The sequence below is a fragment of the Fragaria vesca genome, linkage group LG4 (assembly GCF_000184155.1).
Source record: "Fragaria vesca subsp. vesca linkage group LG4, FraVesHawaii_1.0, whole genome shotgun sequence".
In the NCBI taxonomy this organism is placed as follows: Eukaryota; Viridiplantae; Streptophyta; class Magnoliopsida; order Rosales; family Rosaceae; genus Fragaria; species Fragaria vesca.
The window spans coordinates 3,688,193-3,696,087 of NC_020494.1; the positions used below are offsets into that span (position 1 = coordinate 3,688,193).

The window sequence follows — 7,895 nt, forward strand, 5'->3', positions numbered from 1 at the left end:
CCAACGTACTCAAAATCGATCAACTCAATCACACCTAAAATCGATAAACTCAAATAAAACTCAAAATCAACATATATACACATATACGTACCTATATATAGCTCCACAAACTAATTATGGACAGATTTCGACAACACCCAAACTTTTTCTCCCGTTTTTTTTCTCCCGTTTTTTATTTCTTAGATGAGTTGCTGTCCAGATCTACAAATATAAGGCACTTTAGCCGACGACATTTTAATTTCGTCGGCTAAAGCTCACAGACTATAGCCGACGAAAAAAATTCTTTAAGCCGGCAAAAATTTAATTTCGTCGGCTATGGTCAAATTTAGCCGACGAAAATTTAAATTAGTTGACGAATTCCGTCGGCTAAAGTGGACTTTAGCCGATTAAAAAATAGTTTGTCGACCTGGTTTTTTAATTTTCGTCGGCTAAAACCTTTCTTCTGGTAGTGATAGTCAAAAATCACCACCGATCCACCAAAGAGATCTCTAGAGACTAGATCTGAATAGAGAAAAACTCCACCATAGCCATCCAAGAGAATAGCAAACACGAAGAGGATTAGCAAGGTGAAGCCTGCTTTGGTCTCCATTGAAAAACAATGGAGAAAGTTTAGTCGGGCTCGAAACCCTAGCAGCTGGTTTGGGAGGAGAGAACGATAAAATTTGATGGACGAGATTGTATATGTGATTAGTATTTTCACAAGTTTCATGACTGTAGTTTTATGACATTATAACGCGAACGCATTATGTACTTTACTTGGTTAAAAGATTTTTAAACTTTAAGAAATTTTTATTATAAATTCTGACCTCACAACTACAATATCTTAATCTTGAAGCTGGTTTAAAACCTTAATTTTAATTAGTTAAACTTGATTAATGTATGCTCCACATTTATAAAAGACAACTTCTCGAGCGATTAATTTCAAATGAATTACTATGTTAAACGAAAACACAACATGTAAATGTTGTTAATTTGTGATACGCTTGATCTTGCAGTAACATTAATTGTTACCAATGGTAAATGGTCAGTTTTGCAAGGAGGACTTGGGAAAATGTGATGATGGCTGCCAGTCAGGGTGTACTGCTGCACATATGGGAGGATCAGGCAAATGTGACTTGTCTACTAAATCCATGTGTGAATGCTATTATACATACAAATGTCTCTCTCCACCGATTCCAACTTGCAGAGACGCTTTCAATCGTTCCAGTACTTGCACAAACGAGGAATGCAACTCATTTTGTCATGGCAAGTTTCAAGAAAAAGCTGAATTTGGATCTTGTGTCAATGATCCACACGGGTCTTTCTGCGTATGCTGGCATAAATGTTTCTGAATAATTAAGAGTTCTAATGCACAAGAATAATGAGATTTATAACTATCTCTAATTTAACAAAACTGTTTGCCTGCCTTAATTAATCATTGTTATAAATATTATAATCTATATGATTGTCCACGTAATTACTCATTAGTTATAGATGTATTATAATCTATGTGGCTGTCATTCTACATAGATAGAAGGCTAATGAGAATGAATGGACAGCCTTCTCTCTCCACATATTTATAATATAGGTAGAAGGCTAATGAGAATGAATGAGAACATTTCTACCTCCTCCCAATTATTTTTTTTGTCTTCTCTTCTTCTTTTCTTTACTTTACAATACATTATCAGCACGGCTCTACCATTGAGTTGATAACGACCAACCTTAGAAAACCAAAACAAATTTTTGCCGTTCAGCTTTACACGATCATACTTTGTTTTTCTTCTTTATTATTGTACTCTATGATAATCCATGAGTTAGATGGGGTGATTTTGTTGCTTGGCCATAAACTCTCTTGATCTATGAGTTTTTTTTATTAATCTCTGTTCATAGTTTAACCGATGTTATCGGTAAATCTTTGGTTTATTATATTGATATTCCCAAATCATAGAATGATCAACCTGATCCTTCTTCTCTTGATATATATACACTTTTACCTAACCCTTTTACTTTGGAACTCGTTGCAAATTTATGGCTTCAATATATTTTAATTTTGTTAGTCCACATGTTTGTTATTGTTTGCCAGATATGTAAGAAATCATGTTTATCTGTTAATTCCTCTGCACTGTGGAATATGATCTATATCTACACATCAATTATATCTTGTAGTTTATCTGTCATTTGAATTCAATTGTGAATTAGATCGAGCCTGAAGTCTCTTGATTGAAATATAGAGGGCTTGAAGTTCCTCATCAGTAATATAATTGAAATTGCGATATGATGTTTCGCAAAACTTATGCAGTTAACAAGGGCCAGAAGTTCCTTATAGTTATGAAATATCCATTGAAACCACATCTTGTGATCTCTAATCATGTAAAGGCATGAGCTCCTTACTTTATTACGATGCTATGTTCTTGTACATACAATTAGAGGAAATACACAAGATCTTTATATATGTGAAGTTAATCAGACCAGAAGCTCTGCATATTTTCTTCATTCATGGAACCAGAAGTTTCCAATGTGAAATTTATTTATTTTCGCTCTTTACAGTTTTCTTATTTTGTTATGCAATTTCATTATAGTACTTTCATTTAAATTTTATTATTATTCATTCGGGTAAACAACCCTACATCTAGATTATATGAATTTCGAGTGTAATCTTTTTAGACCAGAAGTTTTAAAATATTGTACTGTAGAACCCGAAGTTCTAATAATAAATTTCAAACCTAAACATTTGATTACATGTATCATTGATGGCTCCAGAAGAGAGAGCACATACAGTGTTAAATTTCTACAATAACTCGAGGCACATAATATCATGAACTAGAAGTTCATTAAACCAAATACATTATTTGGCATGACAAGTTATGTTATATTTTACTTATAGTGCTGTCTGGAATCAATAACAAGTTTTGATGACCACTAACCCTACTCATAGCCGATTGTTTATTTGTCGCATATTTTTGAGTTGTTACTTTAATGAGACAATCCTCCCGTCATGAGGGAGAGAGATTGTTCTTGAAGAACGATATAAAGTGGTGTGAGTTGTTTATCCACCATCTCATTTTAGTTTTGAGAAATATCTCAGCAAATGAGTTGATAAAAGATTTTGATAAAATTATATGCTAAATGCTAAAGCATCTGCTTGGGTTAAAGACCTAGAGACAAACCATATTAACGCATTTGATTTGTGAGATGCACATGTATCCAAGTGACATGGTTCTCTTGAAGAGAATAACATGATACAATGTTAGAGTTCCTAATACGGCTACACATACAAAGGTTGTATATACGCCATTAGAGAATGATATCTTGATGGATATTAATAAATATAATGTTTTTGACCTCATACTTGGTTTAGGTTCGTCATTAGTCAATGAATGTCTCACTCGAAAGAAAGTGATAGAGCTTTAAAACGCATATTTACCAATGATCATAACATGACAATCTTCCCGCCGTTAGGGGGAGAATAAGATTATTCTCTGTCAGGACCCACCCCAAATTTCATCCTGAAACCCAAAGTAAGGCTTAGTTTGGTATTGTGGTATAAAAACTCAGTTTTAAATAAGCAACCCTCAACCTGCTTTTTAACATCGTGGTTATTTAAACTAAAAAGTTCTAGATAAACACGTTTTAATATATTACCAAACAGAAAATCTATCTAAAATGTGATTATAAGTGATTTTAATCTCCAAAACTCAATACCAAACTGGGCCTAAATCCTGCGGAGACCACCTCGAAGGAAAATTTACCTAAAATTCGACTTAACCTCCCTTGAAAATAGACAACTCTTCCTAGTAATACCTGCATACACTTCTAAAAAATCCTGCTACTCCTGGAGCCTTCGTGCACCCCAAAACACAACATCTCCCAATTTATTCACTAATCTAAATATAATCCCACATCAAACAATTCATTGGTTCAGAGCAACTCTAAAAGAAATCAAAGAGACAGAATAACAAATAAGCGGAAGCTATATTACGAACTATGCCTCGACTCCAAGTACGCCCGATCTCGACTAAATATAATCCCACATCAAACAATTCATTGGTTCAGAGCAACTCTAAAAGGAATAAAAGAGACAGAATAACAAATAAGCGGAAGATATATTACGAACTATGCCTCGACTCCAAGTACGCCCGATCTCGACTAAACTAACCTGCAAACTGGGCATTTTTAAAACGAAGGGCCCAGGGAAGAAGCAATTGAAAAAACGTTAGAGTGAGTAGATAAAAATAAATTTAAAAAAAAATAATTTTTTATGCTTTCCCAATTTAATTTCTATAGAAATTATACTGCATGCGATAGGTTAAAAGCTCTCAACTCATAAACTGGCAAATATATGACTAGCTTCGGCTAGTCTCCAAAACTTAATAACATACAGTCTCTCAGGCTAAACTACATATATATGTATGTATTTACACTCGTCATACTCCTTGTATAATTTCTTATGAAAAAATTATAAGAAAAATAGATATTCATACAAGGCTACTACGCTTGCGTCTAACGCTCACGTCACGCCATAATAGAATTTTACCTTATTATGCGGAAAAGACGGGTGTATATATACGTGTGGACTCCTTATATGAAAACCTATAAGAACCAAATAAGAAGGTAGTTTTCATATAGGGCTATGACGCTTGTGTCTAACACTCACGTCACGCCATAATGGAATTTTACCTCATTATGAGGAACTAAGCACGTATGGCTAGCTAGCATTTATATACATACTATACTCATAAACATCCAATATACATAACCACCGAAAATCTCATTTTCGGTAACTCTCCAAAAGATGAAAATTGCCAAATATCCGAGAAAGCAATAAATTTCAGCAAAAGAATATCTGATCAACAATATAATGCATCGCATGTTTTAATTAAAACAAAAGTCCACTCACCGTATTAGGCCTAAGCCTTCCAATGCTCGAAATACTCCTCCTCCAACTATTCACACTCTCTAGCCAATCTCACGTCTGACGATAAATAGAAGAATAAATTGGTCAGACCGGATTCCATAACAATCATCGATTCAAATTCTTCCTAATTTGGCTAGGTTTCCTGAGTTGACCAGAATTGACCAATTGAATTAGGGTTGGCCAACTAACGAAGTTTCAACATTTTCCACTTTAACCTTCAACTTGAAAATTCGGGTTACCTTGATTACTCTTAACCATCCAATTCAAATCCAACAACCATTTTAATAATTCAATTATTTGCTTCACTTAAAATCAATTAGTTCTTAAATAAAAACAAACCTTTCACTAACTCCATTCCTCATTTATCCAATTTTCTTAATCCGAGAAATCCTCGATCACAACACAAAAACAATTGATTCTTCATCCATACAATCCTCATTCACTTCCTCTCTACACAACTTCTCACCATAAATCACTAAGGACACCTAAAAATGGGTTTCCATAAAGGGAAAGTCTCCCTAAATAGAAACTTTCCTAACATGGCAGATTTTACTAAACCGGAAACTACAACTTGAATTAGAAAGAATAACCTCAAGAACTACCTTCTCGGCTCTCTACCGGATCTGCTGCTTCGCCGGAATCCCTTGCCGGAATTTCGTCATAGTCTCCCTGCATTCTCAAAAACACCCAATTCTCGACAACAACAACCAAAACAACCGGATCAACACCTCAACAACCAACAACACAGAACTTCACAGCAGCTAAAACACGAAGATTACCTTCAATCTACCCCCTAATTACGAGTCCAACAGCTCCTCCTTGCCGGCAGCAGCTTCTCGTCAGAAACAGGGTTCGGGTTTTGCTCGACACAGCAGCAGCAACACCTCAAATCTCCACACACGTTCGCCTTGGCCTCTTGATGGTCAACAGGTCGTCGGGAAGGAGACGAGAGTCACCGGGAAGCCTCATCGGCTTCAGCTGCAGCCACTTACCGGAAAACTTCAACATCCAGAGGAAGGGACCATTCGAGTTAGGGCTCGAATTAATGGAAGAGCACACCAACTTGTGAAGGAAGAGAGGAAGAGAAGACTCACCATGGCCTTAGAGGGTCGCATCGCTGCCTGAGCTTGCCGGAATTATTCGGATTCCGATGAACACAGTTGTGTTCTTCCGCTTCGATCTCTTCCTTGTGTGGATGCCATTCGGATTTGAGGGTCGGGTTTGGAAATAAGGGTGGAGATGATCCATTTTAGACTGGTGAGGCGGCGGCTTGTGGTCGACGACGGCTGGAATTGCGACGGAGCTAGGCTGGAGCAGCGGAGAGAGAGAGACAGAGCTCGGGTCAACGCCCCTTCTGGCTTTTGACCGAAGTCAACACTGCTTTCCCTTTTATACTTGAACCAATGGCCAAGATCAAAACCCTAGTTATTAAATGGCCCAGATTAAAAGTTATATCCTAATTTCAGAAAATAAATTCCTTTTACCAAACCTTCAAATAAATCGAAGAAAATAACTCAAAGCTCCGAATAATAATCCGAAGGCACTAGTGAACTCGTGTCGACGCGTACTGCTACATCGGGGCCTTAAAAAGAGGAATTTAACAATTTGAAAAAAACTCGAAAATAAACTCAAGTGTTAAATTACCAAATTACCGAGTACGGTGAAATTCCTCAGTAACTCGTAGAACACTCAGTAAATAGGTAAAATTTGGTCCGAGGTGTTACAATTCTCATTTAAATAACAACGTGAATTTGTGTAGAATGTATCCATCAGGTCTAAAGTTTTAAGCTCCTGAAAATGGAAGATTATACAGTCCTCTAATGGTCTATATGATATTACAAGTAAAAGATCCACATTCGCTAGATAATATTTTTCTTAGAAGTGACAATATTTGCCCCAGAAGTGGCATGGGTACTCAATATAAAAAATGCATGCACATAAGAATGTGTTGGATCTATGAATGATGATCATCTATGACAATTTACAAATGGTAGCTACCAAAGACCATTAACAACTGTATTAATCGATGTTATGCCACGTTTTATTATGCATGTCGACAAAACATATTATTAACCAAATTGGAAAGAGACAATTCCAATGAAACTGAACTTTTAAACATGATGAGATACTTAGACCTTTAACCCTACGAATACAAAAAGGTATTTATCACAGTGAAAATATATCACTATGGTGCAATGTCTACAAAGGACATGAGATTAATTATAAATCTGCCCTTATACGAATGATATTTTTCTATAAGTACAGTATTACATGTAACTGTTACACGGACGAGAGACTTATGACATGTTGTTATCGTATATTATGAGAGTCTTTAAAGACACATTGATAAACTAAATTCCCCAGAATTGAAGTGTCATTCAAGTACATGAAAGATTCTAATGTAATTCGATCCATGAATATTTGAGAGAGCCTAGAGCTAATTGATGGAATCAAATAATCTAAAGTTAGCTCATATATATTTATTATGTTATAGCTAACATGAATACATGATCGAAATTGCCTCAATGAGTACTATGATCAGACTACAAAATCGGATTTGAATATGATCATTATGTTGCTACATATTCTAACTTTTCAAGTTATAAAATAATTAGAGCTCTTGAAGAGTGTCACATCCCGACCCTTATATTTTTACCTTATTTACTAGCCTGATTATAATAAGAATTTTACCGTCTCCGTAATTGAGTAAATAGTTTAATTGGTCCCTAGAAGGGTTTCGGGGACGATTTATGTGCGGAGGATTATTCGTATGAGGAAAATTCGACGACGGTAAAAATGGTAAATTTTAGCTAGTAAAAGGTAATTTTTATTCGGGTATTATTTTTTCGGGGTGTTTTTATTTTGGAATTTGGGTTGATATAGGTTGGACCGGTGGAGGCCCAACCCATTTCTTTTTCCTTCTCCCTTTCTCTTCTTCCCTCTTTTCTTTTCCTCTCCCCGAGCCTCCCGCTGCCCGGTTTTCCGGCCGTCCTCCCGCCGC

At 35.9% G+C, this 7,895-nt stretch overlaps 1 non-coding gene across 1 annotated transcript; it reads right to left on the reverse strand.

Annotated features, from left to right (window-relative positions):
* Positions 1–5,344: 5,344 nt before the first annotated feature.
* On the reverse strand, positions 5,345–6,249 carry LOC101313787. Its single transcript, XR_184428.1, has 2 exons — positions 5,989–6,249; positions 5,345–5,893 (listed from the first exon to the last, which is right to left on the reverse strand). It is a non-coding gene; the product is annotated as an uncharacterized LOC101313787 (transcript).
* Positions 6,250–7,895: the final 1,646 nt, after the last annotated feature.